At 46.8% G+C, this 17,973-nt stretch overlaps 1 protein-coding gene across 3 annotated transcripts in view; it reads right to left on the bottom strand.

The window, feature by feature from the left end:
- Positions 1–13,590, bottom strand: part of LOC122933104 (retinol dehydrogenase 7-like) — a 148,502-nt gene extending 134,912 nt beyond the window's left edge. For all 3 annotated transcript variants that reach the window (XM_044287873.1, XM_044287875.1, XM_044287874.1), the window contains exon 1: positions 13,453–13,590. The gene's annotated coding sequence lies outside the window, so the exon portion shown is untranslated. The remainder of the gene's footprint in view (positions 1–13,452) is intronic.
- Positions 13,591–17,973: the final 4,383 nt, after the last annotated feature.

The raw sequence follows: 17,973 nt of genomic DNA, 5'->3' as shown, positions 1-17,973 counted from the left end.
GAAGCCTGGATCAGGAACCAGCAGGGTAGTCAGACGAAGCCAGGATCAGGAACCAACGGGGTAGTCAGACGAAGCCAGGATCAGGAACCAACGGGGTAGTCAGACGAGGCCAGGATCAGGAACCAGAAGCAGCAGCAGTCTTAGAAGCATGTGAACACAGGAGGACCAAGCAAGGAACTGAAGCCACAGACCTCCTATATATATGAGCTAGGCATCCAGCTCCTCCCAGTGGGAAGGAGAAGCCGCAGGGTGGGAGGCTACAAGAAACCCAGAAAAAAAGATGGCCGCCAGCACATGTCAAACGAAGGAGAACAGTAAGAAGGTAAGACCATGACAGTACCTCCCCCTCAAGGGCCCCTCCTCCGCGGAGTAAGGAACGGTTTCTGAGGGAAGCGTGCGTGGAAGGCTCGGAGCAAAGCAGGAGCATGGACATCTGCGGAGGGAACCCAGGAACGCTCCTCTGGACCATAACCACGCCAATGGACCAAAAACTGCAACCGACCGCGGACCAATGGCTTCAACAGGGAGACATGAAACACGTTGGAGATCCGCATGCCAGGATGAAGCGCAAGGGCATAGGCTACCGGGTTTACCTTGCGAAGCACTCGGAAGGGACCAACAAAGCGAGGCGCCAGCTTGGGAGTGGGCACTCGAAGGTTGAGGTTGCGGGTGGACAACCATACACGGTCTCCGACCTGGTAGGAAGGAGCGGGCGCTCGTCTGCGATCAGCCTGGAGTCTCTGGCGCTGCGCAGAGACCTCGAGGGACCTCTGGATCTGTACCCAAGAAGCACGTAGGACGGAAAGGTGATCCTCCACAGCCGGAATATCCTGGGGAGAGAATACCTCCGGTAACACGGCAGGTTGGAACCCATAATTGGCCATGAAGGGAGACGTCCCAGAGGAAGAGTTCACCGCCGTGTTCCTGGCAAACTCAGCCCAAGGCAGGAGGTCAACCCAATTGTCTTGGTGATCGGAGACATAGCAACGAAGGAATTGCTCCAAGGCCTGATTGGATCGTTCTGCGGCCCCATTGGACTGAGGGTGGTAGGCCGAGGAGAAAGAGAGATGAATCCCCAACTGGGAGCAAAAGGCGCGCCAGAACCTGGACACAAACTGACTCCCCCGATCCGACACAATCTCCTTGGGCAAACCGTGCAACCGGAAGACCTCCCTGGCGAAAATCGTGGCCAACTCTTGTGCAGAGGGTAACTTCTTGAGAGGAACACAGTGGCACATTTTGGAAAACCGATCCACAATCATGAGAATGACCGTATGGCCTCGGGATGCAGGGAGGTCCACAATGAAATCCATCCCCAGGTGTGACCATGGGCGCTCCCCGGTGGCTATGGGTTGCAAAAGGCCCAACGGAAGGTGCCGAGGGGACTTACTCTGGGCACAAACGGAGCATGCCGCTACATATGCGGCGATTTCGGAACGTAGAGAAGGCCACCAGAACAGACGTGAAACAGCCCAGGACAGCTGATTCTTTCCAGGATGCCCCGCGGCCTTGGAGTTATGGTAGGTTCGCAACAACCGAGTGCGCAACTCCTCAGGCACAAAACACCTGCCGTTGGGTCTCCCAGAGGGAGCACCAGATTGAGCCGCCAAAATCTGCTCACCCAGGGGAGAGGTCAGGCTGGTGCGAATGGCGGCCAGGATCTGATTCGGAGGTATGACCGAAGTCGGAATCGACTCCTCCCCGGACAGCTCGGAGTACTGCCGTGATAAGGCATCCGCTCTGATGTTCTTGGAACCGGGTAGGTAGGAGACCATGTAATTAAAACGTGACAAGAACAGAGCCCATCTGGCCTGACGTGGTGTCAATCTCTTGGCCTCAGAAAGGTAGGTCAGATTCTTGTGGTCCGTCAGGATGAGAACCGGAACCACCGAACCCTCGAGCAAGTGCCTCCATTCTTTAAGGGCCTGCACGATGGCCAATAACTCCCTGTCACCAATCTGATAGTTGCACTCCGCGGAAGACAGTTTCCGGGAGTAAAACCCACAAGGAAGCAGAGGACCCTCTGGTGTTCTACGCTGAGACAGAAGGGCGCCTACTCCCGTCTCAGACGCGTCCACCTCGAGGACAAAGGGCAACCCAGGGTTGGGATGCGACAGAATCGGAGCCGACACAAAGGCGGACTTTAGAGCCTCAAAAGCTCGGATGGCCTCGAGCGGCCAGACCTGGAAATTACTGCCCTTCCTGTTCAGATCCGTGAGAGGCTTGGCTAGCATAGAAAAGTCCCTGATGAACTTCCGATAATAATTGGCGAAGCCCAAAAAGCGCTGCAGGGCACGGAGACCACTGGGCTGGGGCCACTGTAAGACAGCCGAAACCTTCTCAGGATCCATGGAGAACCCCTCAGCGGAAATGATGTAACCTAAGAAGGTTACCTGGGATCGGTGAAATTCGCATTTCTCAAGCTTACCGAACAGCCTGTTCTCTCGTAACCGTTGCAACACTCGTCTGACATCCATAATGTGGGCCTCCATGGATTCAGAATATACCAAGATGTCATCCAAATAGACCACCACACACTGCTGCAACAGGTCACGGAAAACATCGTTGATGAATTCCTGGAAGACTGCGGGCGCATTGCACAACCCAAAGGGCATAACCAAGGATTCATAATGACCGATCCTGGTGTTAAACGCGGTCTTCCACTCATCGCCCGCCTTGATCCTTACCAGGTTATATGCCGCCCTCAGGTCGAGTTTGGTAAAGACCGTGGCCCCTTTGAGGCGATCGAACAGCTCGGAAATCAAGGGTATCGGGTAAGCGTTCTTGATCGTGATGCGATTGAGACCCTGTAATCGATGCAAGGCCTCAACTCACCGCCCTTCTTTTTCACAAAGAAAAATCCAGCCCCTGCCGGGGACGAGGATTTGCGAATGTGTCCGCGTGAAAGCGCCTCCCTCACGTACTCCTCCATGGCCTCATTCTCCGCTACCGACAGTGGATAGACTTTGCCACGAGGAGGAACGGCACCAGATTGTAACTCTATGGCACAATCGTATGGGCGGTGCGGAGGTAGGGCAACCGCGCGCACCTTATCGAATACATCCCGGTACTCTTCGTATTCAGGAGGCAACAGAGAGTCCGAGGAAGTACACAGCAACTTGACAGGCCCATGGATGCAGCTAGCCCCACACTGCGGTGACCACGAAAGGATCTCGGCCGATCTCCAATCGAAAGTCGGATTATGCTTCTGGAGCCAGGGGTACCCCAAGACCACCGAGTAGTGTGGAGACGAAATCACCTGGAGACAGACCGACTCTCTGTGAACGGCACCAATGGCTATCCCCACTGGAAGGGTCTCATGAGTCACGTGTGGCGGCAGAAGGGGTCTGCCGTCGATCGCCTCAAGAGCCAGTGGGGAACCTCGAGGCTGCAGAGGAATGGAATTGGCGGCAGCGAACACACTATCAATGAACAAACCACCAGCACCAGAGTCCACCAACGCCTGGGTCGTCACCGAGCCCCCGACCCAGGAGAGGACAACAGTGATCAGTGGTTTGTCAACACGGGAAACCGGGGACGAGGAGACTCCACCCAAGATCTGCCCCCGACAGGATCTCAGCCAACCGAAAATGCCCACCGAGACCACAGTACATGCATCGGCCCTCGCGTCTCCGGAGTACCCTCTCCCCCTCGGACAGGCGAGCAAACCCCAGCTGCATGGGTTCACCCCCAGACAAGTCATCCCCAGGAGGCGTGGGAGGAGAGGGAGGCACGGGTGGGACAGCAAACGTAGGCGCCAATCTGTTAGAAGACCTCCGCAGGCTCTCCTTAAAGGAAGGTCTCTCCCTGAGTCTGGTGTCAATCAAAATCAGGAAAGAAATAAGAGACTCGAGCTCCACTGGTAGGTCCTTAGCTGCAACCTCATCCTTCAAGGCATCCGAGAGACCATGAGAGAAAGCAGCGACCAGAGCCTCATTATTCCAGCCCACCTCTGCTGCCAGGGTACGAAACTCAATGGCGTATTCAGCTACGGATCGTGAACCCTGTCTGATGGACATAAGGAGCTTCGCAGCAGAGGCAGCACGAGCCGGCACATCGAATACCTTCCGAAGAGAAGCAACAAAACCGGAAAACTCGGCAACCACCGGATTGTTGTTCTCCCATAAAGGGCTGGCCCAGGCCAAGGCCTTGTCCGAGAGCAGTGAGATCAAGAAGCCCACCTTTGATCTCTCAGTAGGAAAGGCATGTGGCAGCAACTCGAAATAAATGCCCACCTGGTTAAGGAAACCTCGGCACTGAGTTGGCTCTCCCCCAAAGCGCTGTGGAAGGGGGGCAGAACCGGTCATACCCCGAGACACCGCAGGCGCAGCAACAGGTGTCGGGGTAGACTCTGGCGCAACAACCGGAGCGGCAGTAGGAGCGGGCCCAGGAGCGACAACCGACCCATCGGCAACGGAAGCGAAATGAGCCGTGCGTTCAAGCAGGGTTTGCAACGCCACAGCAAACCGACCCAACAGGTGATCCTGCTGATCAAGTCTGGCAACCAGCGTAGGTAGCGAGGATGGCCCTGTACCGTCAGAATTCATGGCTTGGTCCTAATGTCATGGAACCATGAACCAGACGTACAACAAGAGATAAGTGGAAATAACGGATGGCTAAACCGAAGCAGGGTCTTGCGTAGACAGAGGTCAGGAACCAGAAGGGTAGTCAGACGAAGCCTGGATCAGGAACCAGCAGGGTAGTCAGACGAAGCCAGGATCAGGAACCAACGGGGTAGTCAGACGAAGCCAGGATCAGGAACCAACGGGGTAGTCAGACGAGGCCAGGATCAGGAACCAGAAGCAGCAGCAGTCTTAGAAGCATGTGAACACAGGAGGACCAAGCAAGGAACTGAAGCCACAGACCTCCTATATATATGAGCTAGGCATCCAGCTCCTCCCAGTGGGAAGGAGAAGCCGCAGGGTGGGAGGCTACAAGAAACCCAGAAACCAAGATGGCCGCCAGCACATGTCAAACGAAGGAGAACAGTAAGAAGGTAAGACCATGACAAGAATGTGTTTACAATCTTCCGTGGGGCAATGCTGTTATATTGGTGAAAATTACCTCCTGGTCCTCTCCTCTTTACACAGTCCCTATTGGATGGACAATCGGTACATTTAACTTTCAGTACCACCTCTATGTTGATGACACCCCACTGTACTATGCACATGTCCTCTTGTGACATCACCCCTTCTGTACTACAGAACACCATTGACTGCATGCTCTCTTTAACACCATGCCCTCTCTCTGTCTGAAATCGAATCTTTCAAAAACAACTACCGTATTTTTCGCCCTATAAGACGCACTCCCCCCCCCCCCCCAAAATTGGGGGGGGGAAGGCAGTGCGTCTTATGTGGCGAATACTTCAGTTTGTATACCGCTGACCGCATGCTGCGCAGCGCGGTGGCGGGTGTATTAGTAGGCATGAATGAGGGAGGAGGGGCCGGCATCCAGCTCTGTAACTACAGCGGGCCCGGTGCAGTCACTGTATTCTGCTACACCGGGCCCGCTCACTGAAGGAATCCTAACTGCAGGCAATGCTAACAGTAGTCTTTTATGCAGCCTGTACTTACGATACTAACTTTCCGGCAGCCAGCAGGCAGGAGGCTGAGCTGGTGGGCGGGCGCTGAAAACGTAACTCACTATGTCACGCGCCGGCTCCGCCCACTTTATGAATGAAGAAGGGAGAGCCGGCGCGTGACATAGTGAGTTACGTTTTCAGCGCCCGCCCACCAGCTCAGCCTACTGCCTGCTGGCTGCCGCATAGTTAGTATCGTAAGTACAGGCTGCATAAAAGACTACTGTTACGGTACCTTGTCTGATGTTAGGATTCCTACAGTGAGCGGGCCCGGTGTAGCAGAATACAGTGACTGCACCGGGCCCGCTGTAATTACAGAGCTAGATGCCGGCCCCTCCTCCCTATTGGGGGTCATTCTATGGATAGCACTGTTATGGGGATTTGTTGATGGCCCTGTTATGGGGGTCTGTGGATGACACATAGCGTATAATGCTATTTATGTGTCATCAACAGATCCCCCATAACAGTGCCATCCACAGTCCCCAATAACAGTGCCATCCACAGTGCCCCCCATAACCGTGCCATCCACAGATCCCCATAACCGTGCCATCCACAGATCCCCATAACCGTGCCATCTACAGATCCCCATAACCGTGCCATCCACAGACCCCCATAACAATGCCATCCACGGACCCCCCATAACAGTGCCATCCACAGATCCCATAACAGTGCCATCCACAGATCCCCATAACCGTGCCATCCACGGACCCCCCATAACAGTGCCATCCACAGATCCCCATAACAGTGCCATCCACAGATCCCCATAACCGTGCCATCCACAGAGCCCCCATAACAGTGCCATCCACTGACCCCCATAACAATGCCATCCACCGACCCCCCAAAACAGTGCCATCCACCGACCCCCCATAACAGTGCCATCCACAGATCCCCATAACAGTGCCATCCACAGATCCCCATAACAGTGCCATCCACAGATCCCCATAACAGTGCCATCCACAGACCCCCATAACAATGCCATCCACCGACCCCCCATAACAGTGCCATCCCCAGATCCCACATAACACCATTAGGCACACCTTTTGGTTCAAAAAAATTTTATTTATTTTTTCCTCCTTAAAAACCTAGGTGCGTCTTATGGGCCGGTGCGTCTTATAGGGCGAAAAATACGGTATTTGTTTTTTTTATCCATCTACTAACCACCTAAACCCGATATCTCCATCTGAGTGTTTGGGACTACCATCTCACCCTCTGTCTCGGTCTTATATTTGACATTGAGCTTTCATTCACTTCTATATTTAATATCATGCTGTCTGCACTTCAAAAACATCTCTAGATTCTTCCCCTTTGGGGAGGAGCAATTGCTAATGCCATCACTTGTCCCCATACAAAATCATTATTTGCTGGCAGCAGACTAGCATGATTTGCCACCGGCAAAATATGATTTTTAAGCATGCTTAAGAATTTAAATAGCCTGATGAAGTAGTGTTTGCTTGTTCATTAGGTAATTGGCGGCTGTATTATACAAGTAGATCATTGCTAATGAGCATTCCTATGAATGCTTGTTAGTAATGATCTGTACAATTATCTGCTGGTGTAATACAGCCTTTACTGTGGAAACAACAAAAACTCTCATTGCTGCCCTGATCCATTCCCGTCTAGATTACTGTAGCCAGGGGCGTAGCTAAAGGCTCACGGGCCCTGGTGCAAGAGTTCAGCTTGGGCCCCCATTCCCTTAGTGCTTGTTGGCAAGGGGAAGGGGAGCACATAGCCTTCCTGCTGCCTGAGGCAAACATTGAAAGGTCACCCCCTCATGCCATATTCTTAACCTAACCCCTTCCCTCCAGCCAGAGGTGTAAATTGACCAGCATGCACTTTCTATAATGCTCTATAACAAAGCTCTCCACAGAGCTGCATCCCCCTACATCTCCTCCCTCATTTCATGTCTACCACTCTATCCGTGCTCTACGCTTTGCAAATGATCTACCAACAACATCCACCATAATCCACCATAATCCGAAACTCTCACTCCCGTCTCCAAGACTTCTCTCAAGCTGCACCAGTTTTGTGGAATGCCTTACCCCAAGCAGTTAGGTTAATGCACAATGTCCACAGTTTTAGGCACTCAATAATAGCACATCTTTTTAGGGTGGCCTATCATATCTAACTCTTCCCCATTTACCCCCCAACTGTTTAATATCATTCTTCTGAACTTGTTTCTTCATCACACATTATTCAAAACACAATATGCACTCAGGAGCACTACAGATATCGTCTGCTAGCTGGCTCATGCAGCGTTATATGTACTGCCTTATTTTTGTTAAGATGGCCACCCCATCTCCTCATAGATTGTAAGCTCTTACGAGCAGGGCCCTCATCTCTCATTTTCATTTTTGAACCCTTTGATTGTAAAGTGCTATACTATGGAATAAATATGTTGGTGCTATATACAGTAAATAAAGATTATGGGGGTCATTTACTAACTGATATACGCCAGGTTATTTTTACTGCAATCAGCGACTTTTCCCCACTTACGCCACGTATAAAAAAAAAGGGGGTGTGGTGTGGGCAGGGAAGGAGGCAGGCCACCAGGCCCATCTCATTTATAATTTCCTACGCCTGTTTTAGGTCATTATAAATGACCCCTATTATTATAATTCAAATGGAAGAAAGAGATTTTTCACTGGGGGCTTCTACTGTGGCCTCAGTAGAAGCCCCCATAGTGTTCCTCTCCCCCCTTCCCCCATATAAAATACCCCTTTTATGTGGCCTCAGTAGATGTCCCACAGTGCCATCCAATAATGTGCCAGTAAGAAGTGCCCCCATAGTGCCCCCCAATAATGTGTCAGTAAGGAGTGCCCGCATAGATGCCCCACAATAATGTGCCAGTAAGAAGTGCCCTCATAGATGCCCCACAATAATGTGCCAGTAAGAGGTGCCCCCATAGATGCCCCCCAATCATGTGCCAGTAACAAATGCCTCTCCATGCCCCCCCAATCATGTGCCAGTAACAAGTGCCTTTTCATGCCCCCCCCCCCCAATTCTTTGCCAGTAACAAGTGCCTCTCCATTCCTCCCACCCAATCATGTGCCACAAGTATTGTCCCGTATAAAAAACACTTATACTTACTTCCATGGCAGCGATGCGATGCAGGCCTCTTCCGGCCTGTGTCCCACGCTGTACGGCTCAGGAGGCACGATGACGTCATCGCGCCGCCTACACCTGCCTGTGATAGGCTGCGGGCCTTGTTCCGGCAGCCTATCAGAGTAACAAGGAAGGGAGACACCTCTCCCTCCCCTGCCCCGCCACAGCACAGCTATCTGCATCGCTGTCCTGAGGACGGCAATACAGATGACTATCGAGATAAGCGCTTTCACAATGGAAGCCCTCATCTCCCCCGATCCACTCTTCGCCCTGAATCTCACTATATTCTCGAGGGGGGGGGGAGGGCAATAGCCCCCCCCCCCCCGGATCCGCCAGTGGTATTTGCAGTACGCCGCCCTGCAGGATATTGCAATGTGAGATCACGGTTAATGGGCAAACGAGGGTTACTCACAGTTTGTATGGAGTCCCTGGGCAGGCGTACAGCAGTGATAGAGAGGCTGGCACAGGGGTCCTCTGGGGCACACTCTGTATTTAGGGACCAGGCCTGATGGTGGATGAGGTGCCCTGGATGTTGCAGGTGTTTAATGTGCCTAGGGCAAGGTCCCTTTAAGGTTCGTGACGCCAGTGCCACCGATTTATAGTTGTAGTAAATGAGGAACACGATGGTATGGTGAACCAAACTTTGCTTTACTGAGAAACAGTTCAACTTTGTACAGTTGGGTGTCAATACATATCCATATATCAAGTTCACTTCACAAGCAGGCTTTCACAATAATGGCAGGTATACTGTTCCTTGCAAGATACTCAGAGGGCAACAACAACACACTCAGATCAGGCTGTACCTTCTCCTCAGAAATAGTGTACACTGTGCATTAGAACTCCTGTCTGCTCTTTTCCCAAGGCCCGGATGCCCTAATACTGGCTTTATCCTTGGTAGAAATCTTCCTCCCGTATTTATCCTTGCTTTACACTTATAATCCTTCTGCCCTTTAGCTTACTTGGTTAGCTGGCTCTGCTTGTCTTGTGGGAACTGCAGGTTTCTCCCAGGAGGCAAACTCTTCTCTTGGGGTGACTCTTCTGAGCTAACATAGGCTCAGGGACATCAGGCAGGCTAGACTTCTGCACTAGCCTCCTGGTGGCAACTAGAAGCCTTGGCTGTCTAGCTGCATTTCAGGAGGGGGCCCTCAGCATGTCTCTGGCTGACTAACCCCTCCCTGTCTGGGCCTGAACATTTATACTAGGGGCTCTCTATCTCCCTCTAGTGTTTAGGATGCTACACTACACCCCAATAAGCCTGCTACACACATCACAGGGGGACAATACACATAAAAGCATATAGAAAATACCTTAAAATGGACGGTTAAATATACTGCCACTGTCCCTTAGGAGTAGGAGGACAACGTGGCCCAATTGACCCTTGTGTAGTGCCCACATTTACCTAGTGGGACACTACAGTATGAACAGGATTAGATACACAGCTTCGCAGGCAGTGTCACAGATGATAAGATTAAAAACACAACTCAGCAGACAGTATCACACATGACAGGATTAGACACACAGCTCAGAAGACTGTATCACACATGATGGGATTAGATTCACAGCTCATCTGACAGCATCACAGATGACAGGGTTAGATACACAACTAATCAGACAGTATGGCACATGGTAGGATAAGATACATAGTTTATTACATAGTATGATAAATGTCATGCAAAAAATGTATATACAGTCGTGGCCAAAAGTTTTGAGAATTACTCAAATATTAGTTTTCACAAAGTTTGATGCTAAACTGCTTTTAGATCTTTGTTTCAGTAGTTTCTGTGATGTAGTGAAATATAATTACACGCACTTCATACGTTTCAAAGGCTTTTATCGACAATTACATGACATTTATGCAAAGAGTCAGTATTTGCAGTGTTGGCCCTTCTTTTTCAGGACCTCTGCAATTCGACTTGTGCATGCTCTCAATCAACTTCTGGGCCAATTCCTGACTGATAGCAAGCAACCCATTCTTTCATAATCACTTCTTGGAGTTTGTCAGAATTAGTGGGTTTTTGTTTGTCCACCCGCCTCTTGAGGATTGACCACAAGTTCTCAATGGGATTAAGATCTGGGGAGTTTCCAGGCCATGGACCCAAAATGTCAACGTTTTGGTCCCCGAGTCACTTAGTTATCACTTTTGCCTTATGGCACGGTGCTCCATCGTGCTGGAAAATGCATTGTTCTTCACCAAACTGTTGTTGGATTGTTGGAAGAAGTTGCTGTTGGAGGGTGTTTTGGTACCATTCTTTATTCATGGCTGTGTTTTTGGGCAAAATTGTGAGTGAGCCCACTCCCTTGGATGAGAAGCAACCCCACACATGAATGGTCTCAGGATGCTTTACTGTTGGCATGACACAGGACTGATGGTAGCGCTCACCTTTTCTTCTCCGGACAAGCCTTTTTCCTGATGCCCCAAACAATCGGAAAGAGGCTTCATCGGAGAATATGACTTTGCCCCAGTCCTCAGCAGTCCATTCACCATATTTTCTGCAGAACAGCAATCTGTCCCTGATATTTTTTTGGGGAGAAAAGTTCTTTGCTGCCCTTCTTGACACCAGGCCATCTTCCAAAAGTCTTTGCCTCACTGTGCTCTCACACCTGCTTGCTGCCATTCCTGAACAAGCTCTGCACTGGTGGCACTCTGATCCCGCAGCTGAATCCTCTTTAGGAGATGATCCTGGCGCTTGCTGGACTTTCTTGGATGCCCTGAAGCCTTTTTAACAAGGATTGAACCTCTTTCCTTGAAGTTCTTGATGATCCTATAAATTGTTGATTGAGGTGCAATCTTAGTAACCACAATATCCTTGCCTGTGAAGCCATTTTTATGCAACGCAATGATGGCTGCACGCGTTTCTTTGCAGGTCACCATGGCTAACAATGGAAGAACAATGATTTCAAGCATCACCCTCCTTTTAACAGGTCAAGTCTGCCACTTCAACCCAATCAGCCTGACATAATGATCTCCAGCCTTGTGCTCATCAACATTCTCACCTGAGTTAACAAGACGATTACTGAAATGATCTCAGCAGGTCCTTTAATGACAGCAATGAAATGCAGTGGAAAGATTTTTTGGGGATTAAGTTAATTTTCATGGCAAAGAAGGACTATGCAATTCATCTGATCACTCTTCATAACATTCTGGAGTATATGCAAATTGCTATTATAAAAACTTAAGCAGCAACTTTTCCAATTTCCAATATTTATGTAATTCTCAAAACTTTTGGCCACGACTGTACTAACACCCGATGCATCTGAATTGTAGTATGTACAACTGTAACATGTAATGGAACAGTTTGAAGAATATAATATTATAATAATCTCTGCATAATACTGGGGTTGGTGTTTATTTTGCACATAATGAATATAATGCTAGAGATACAATGTATACTGATACCAAATGTTTCAAAATCATAGTGTACAGAATATAGAATTGTAGTGATTACCTGCACAGTTCTTAAAGGGGTTCTGCAGTTTATCATCATCTAATCGGTGGGGGTCCGATAACCCGGGACTCCCACCAATCAGCTGTTTGAGAAGGCAGCGGCGCTCCAGGAGTACCGTGGCCTTCTCACTGTTTACCACAGGCCCTGTGATGTCAAGACTAGTATCAACTGGCCTGGGCGGGGCTAAGCTCAGTTCAAGTGAACAGAGCTTAGCCCCGCCCACGCTAGTTGATACTAGTTGTGACGTCACTGGGTCTGCGGTAAACAGTGAGAAGGCCGCAACGCTCCTGGTGCGCCGCTGCCTTCTCAAACAGCTGATCGGAGGGGGTGTCGGATGTCGGACCCCCGCCAATCAGATGCTGATGATCTATCCAGAGGATAGATCATCAGTTTAAACAAACTACGGAACCCCTTTAACCTTATGCCCAGTATTTGGGTATTAGTAACACTATGCACCACTTGCTTTCTGGACAGTTGTATTGCAGGCCCATTTGTTATTCGTTAAGCTGATATATTGTGTTGTAATTAGTTCGGCTGTACATTTTGTGACATCTCTAAACTTGCTAAGATAAGTGAGCAGTTAAGTGTGGATACCGCTGTATTTATGTAATAAACTTGGTTCTGGGGCTGTATTTATATACTGTACTTGGTTTTTGTGCTGTATTTATATAATAAGCTTAGTATGGCACCACTATTACTGTGCATGTACAACATCCTTTCTATTCACTGCTAGTTTGGTCCTTGTGCTGTATTTATGTTCCTTACTTGGTTCTTGTGGTGTACTTATGTGATTAGCTTAGTTCTGTGCTGTATATATGTGACGAGCTTAGTTTTGGTGCTGTATTTAATTACTGTGTTTGGTTCTGGTGCTGTATTTATGTACTGTACTTGGTTTTTGTGCTGTATTTATATAATAAGCTTAGTATGGCACCACTATTACTGTGCATGTACAACGTCCTCTCTATTCACTGCTATTGAACTTCTGAAACGAATCAATGTATAAGGTAAATGGAGCGGCAGTCATTGTGGAGGTATGTGTGTTTGGATGAGGGGGTTGCCAAAAAGACTTCTCGCACAGGGTGCCATGTAACCAAAGGGGAGCCCTGGACTTATGAAAATCTTCATGGCATAATTTATTTTATTTTTTCAAAACAAACAGTACTCTATAGGACGGTGTAGCATTTTTTTCAGATGAAAAAAATTAACCTGAAAATATGCATCTTAATGCCAAGGCACGAGGAAAAAAAACTTGTAAACAGTCTTAGACTTCATTTTATTTTTCACAAGCCGCAAAAAAATGGTGTGTGAAGGAAGACTTCTACTTACTCGTTTTGTGTTCCCCGTTGTCCTATTGGGTTGATGTCTTCTGTTAATTGGAAGATAGTTTTCTGCTGGAGTCCTACCAAGTCTTGCTAATGTTGTCCAACTCCAAAGTGTAAAGCATGAGTGAGTGAGGTACCTCACCTCTACACAGTAGCATTATATTGCATAATATAGTATACATTATGAGGGATTTATTTGTGTGAATCAGAGATTGAGACACCGGAATATGGGTGTACCTCATGTCTCAAAGCTATACACTTCATAATTATGTATCTATTGCTTAACATATGTATCATGTCTTAGGCGTCTTGCACACAACTGTATGCCCTCCGAGATATACGGTCTGTGAGTGGGCCATATGTCCCAGAGCGGCATTGATCGTGCACACGGGAGCACGCAGCATCATAGATTGCAATGATGCCGTGGAAGATGGGCCGCCCTCGCGGCTATTGTCCCGCACTCATATTAACATATGAATGTGGGATAATAGCCCCGCGGGCGGCCTGAAATGTATATCCATATATCTCAGAGGGCATACAGTCGTGTGCAAGAGGCCTTACTCTGATTTCCACAAATAAAGGAGTTGGAGTGTTCGTTATCTCCAAAGGTCGATTTAGATGGAAAGATTCTGCAGCTGACAGTCGGCTTGTTAAGTGAAGGAGACCGCTGCAGATTGTCGGTAACCGTTGTATGCAGGAACAGTCATTCCCGATAATCTGGATAATTATTGACTCGTTTAAATGCAGCTTAACATATGCTGATAGAGAGTGAACAAAAGGCACACAAATCACGGTTTCCGAGATTTTTATACTGATAACCTATTCTCAGTATCCGATCTATGGGGCCACAGTAGCGCCACAGCCTTCTCTCAGCTCACCAAGCACAGCGCCGTACGTTGTATAGCGGCTGTGCTTGGTATCAAAGCTCAGCCATATTCACATCAATGGGGCTGAGCTGTGCCTAGGCCATGTGATTGATGATCGCAACGTCAAATGGCCAAGGCAAAGCTGCGAAAAGGCCGTGGTGCTAGATGATTATTATTATTTTTTTGGCGTACTTGATTCGCCTGTGTGTGTCTTTCCAAGTATTTATGATGAGGCGCAGGACAGGTGATGAATTAGTCACAGATTAGGTAGAAAGTAGCATCCTATGGTGTATTTGCAACTTTTTAAACAAAAAAAGGTTTCACAATCCAAGTAAGATGACTATGCAGGAGCCTGGTCCTGTCAATCAAGGGAGAGAAGGGCGGGCAAAGGAAGGCAGAGAAGCAAGGGTGCATAGAGGTACTTTTGCCCACCCTCAGTGGACTTAATAACTTATTTGCATATGGATTAAAAGTACTTTATATGAAAAGGTCTTAAAGATACGCTGCACTTGATTGTTGTATCTAACGTCCTGTAGCACATGACTGCGGGTGACAAGCTTAGGTTGTGAAACAGCTTAGGTGTGGCTCACAAGGTTGAGAAAATAAGATTGCAATGCGAATTACATTGCTAGTCACCACCCAAATTGTGTTTTCCTGCTGATCCAAATAATTTGTTTAGAGGTAATTCATTGCCAAAGGTTTGTTTAACCCCTTCTACCCCTGGCCAGTTTTCGCTCTTCTGCCTAGGCCATTTTTTGCAATCTGACATGTGTCACTGTATGCAGTAATAACTTTGGAACACTTTTACTTATCCAAGCTATTCTGAGATTGTTTTCTCGTGACACATTGTACTTCATGATAGTCATAAATTTGAGTCAATATGATTCACCTTTATTTGTGAAAAAATGTCTCTACTTTTAAAATAGTGATACCTCATATAATAGTTATTACTTTACATTCCCCATATGTCTACTTCATGTTTGGATCATTTAGAAAATGACATTTTACTTTTTGGGGACGTTAGAAGGCTTAGAAGTTTGGAAGCAAATCTTGAAATTTTTCAGAAAATTTCCAAAACCAACTTTTTAAGGACCATTTCAGGTCTGAGGTCACTCTGTGGGGCTTACATAATTGAAACCACCCAAAAATGACCCCATTTTAGAAACTAAACCCGTTTAAGGTATTCAAAACTGATTTTACAAACTTTGTTAACCCTTTAGGTGTTCCACAATAATTTAATGGAGAAATTTCCGAATTTCACTTTTTGGGCATATTTTACATTTTAAATTGAATCCATTTTTTCCAGTAACAAAGCAAGGGTTAACAGCCAAACAAAACTCAATATGTATTACCCTGATTCTGCAGTTTACATAAACACCCCACATGTGGTCGTAAACTGCTGTATGGCCACACGGCAGGGTGCAGAAGGAAAGGAACGCCATATGGTTTTTGGAAGGCAGATTTAGCTGAACTGGTTTTTAGATGCCATGTCCCATTTGAAGCCCCCCTGATGCACCCCTACAGTAGAAACTCAAAAAAGTGACCACATTTTGGAAACTACGAGATAAGATGCCAGTTTTATTGGTACTATTTTGGGTAACATATGATTTTTAATTGCTCTATATTACGCTTTTTTGTGAGGCAAGGTAACAAAAAAATTGATGTTTTGGCACAGTTTTTATTTTTTATTTTTAACAACATTCATCTGACAGGTTAGATCATGCTCTATTTTTATAGAGCAGGTTGGTATGGACGCAATGATATCAAATATGTCTACTTTCTATTTTTGTTTCAGTTTTACATAATAAAGCATTTTTGAAAACAATAATTATGTTTTTGTATCTCCATTTTCTGAACGCCCTATTTTTTTTTTCCTGCTGATCGTCTTGTGCAAGGACGTTTTTTGCAGGAAGAGTTGATGTTTTAATTGGTACAATTTTTGTGTACATATGATTTTTTGATCATTCATTATTACACTTTATGGGGCAAGGTGACCAAAAAATTTATTGTTTTGGCACAGTTTTTATTTATTTTTACAGCGTTCACCTGAGGGATTAGGTCATGTGACTTTTTTATAGAGCAGATCGTTACGGACGTTGCAATACCTAATATGTCAACTTTTTCTTATTTATTTAAGTTTTACACAATAATAGCATTTTTGAAACCGAAATAATGATGTATAGTGTATTCATAGTCTGAGAGCCATAGTTTTATTATTTTTTGACCGATTGTCTTAGGTAAGGTCTCATTTTTTGTGGAATGAGGTTACGGTTTGAATGGTACTATTTTGGGGGTATATGCCTTTTTGATCGCTTGGTATTACAATTTTTGTGATGTAAGGTGACAAAAATTGCTTTTTTTTATTTATTTTTTACGGTGTTCATCTGAGGGGTTAGGTCATGTGATATTTTTATAGAACAGGTTGTTACGGACGTGGCAATACTTAATATATGTACTTTTTAAATTTATTTCACTTTAACACAATAATAGCTATTTTGAAACAAAAAAATGATGTTTTAGTGTCTCCATGTTCTGAGAGCTATTGTTTTTTTTGTTTTTTTGGGGGGCGATTGTCTTAGGTAGGGGCTCATGTTTTGCAGGATGTCTGTTTTTTACACTGTTTTTATTTTTATTTTTTTATGGTGTTTATCGGACAGGGTGGATCATGTGATATATTTATAGAGCCGGTCATTATAGACGCGGCAATACCTAATATATCTTTTTTCTGTTTTTTATTATAAAATAAGGGGAAAGGGGCATTTTTTTCTTTTTGTTTTTCTTTTTTATTAAAAACACTTTTTTTACCTTTTTTTTTCTTTACTTTATTTCTGATGTTCACTTTTGGGGGTCTGATCCCCCTCTGCAATGCATTACAATACATCTGCATTGTAATGCATTGCCTGTTCGTGTACTACAGTGAGTAGTACGCTAACAGGTTGCTAGGAGACCCAGCCTGAGGCTGGATCTCCTGGGCACCCGTAGAAGGCAGGTCCTGATGCCGTGCAAGGCATTGGGCAGCCTCTGCACGGCATCGGGCTGCCTTCTGAGACATCGAGTCCTTGCCACAGCAGCGCGGGGACTCGATACGCTCCCTCACCTGACACAAACCCTTTCTATATCACGGTAAGCGCGGACTGCCGGGTCCCTGCAGTGATCGGGCGCACACCACTCTGGTGCCCGCCCGATCACCATGATGTAGTATTACATCAAATTGCGGGAACGCAGTGGCTTCCATGACGTAATAGTACGTCATGTGTCGGGAAGAGGTTAAATTGCTTTGAACCACAATCATTTCTTTAGTCTCCCCACCCAATGCTGATATTTCAAAAAAAATGTTTCTTTTATTGAAACCTTTGAGTATCTGATTCTGTTCATACTGTATTTATATTATACTATATTGTGCTCTCCTGAAATCTTGATTTTCGTAAATGCTTGTGTTCTCCATGAGATTATAATTCTGAAGCATCTGCAACAGGTGGGCCCCAGGGTGATCGGGTCCCAGTGTTTAGGAATTCAGAGTGGGGATGTGGTCCTAATAGTTTTTGTTAACTTATAATCCCTATACTGCGATTTATGCATGCATAATCTAATTAATCATTTCTGTTCAGTAGATTCTGTTAAAAATGTACTTTTAAAATATGCAAATTAACTTGCTACCA

This window comes from Bufo gargarizans, chromosome 3, assembly GCF_014858855.1.
Source record: "Bufo gargarizans isolate SCDJY-AF-19 chromosome 3, ASM1485885v1, whole genome shotgun sequence".
Taxonomy (NCBI): domain Eukaryota; kingdom Metazoa; phylum Chordata; class Amphibia; order Anura; family Bufonidae; genus Bufo; species Bufo gargarizans.
Note: the sequence above shows the minus strand (reverse complement) of the source record. Positions and strands in the feature narration are given on the sequence as shown.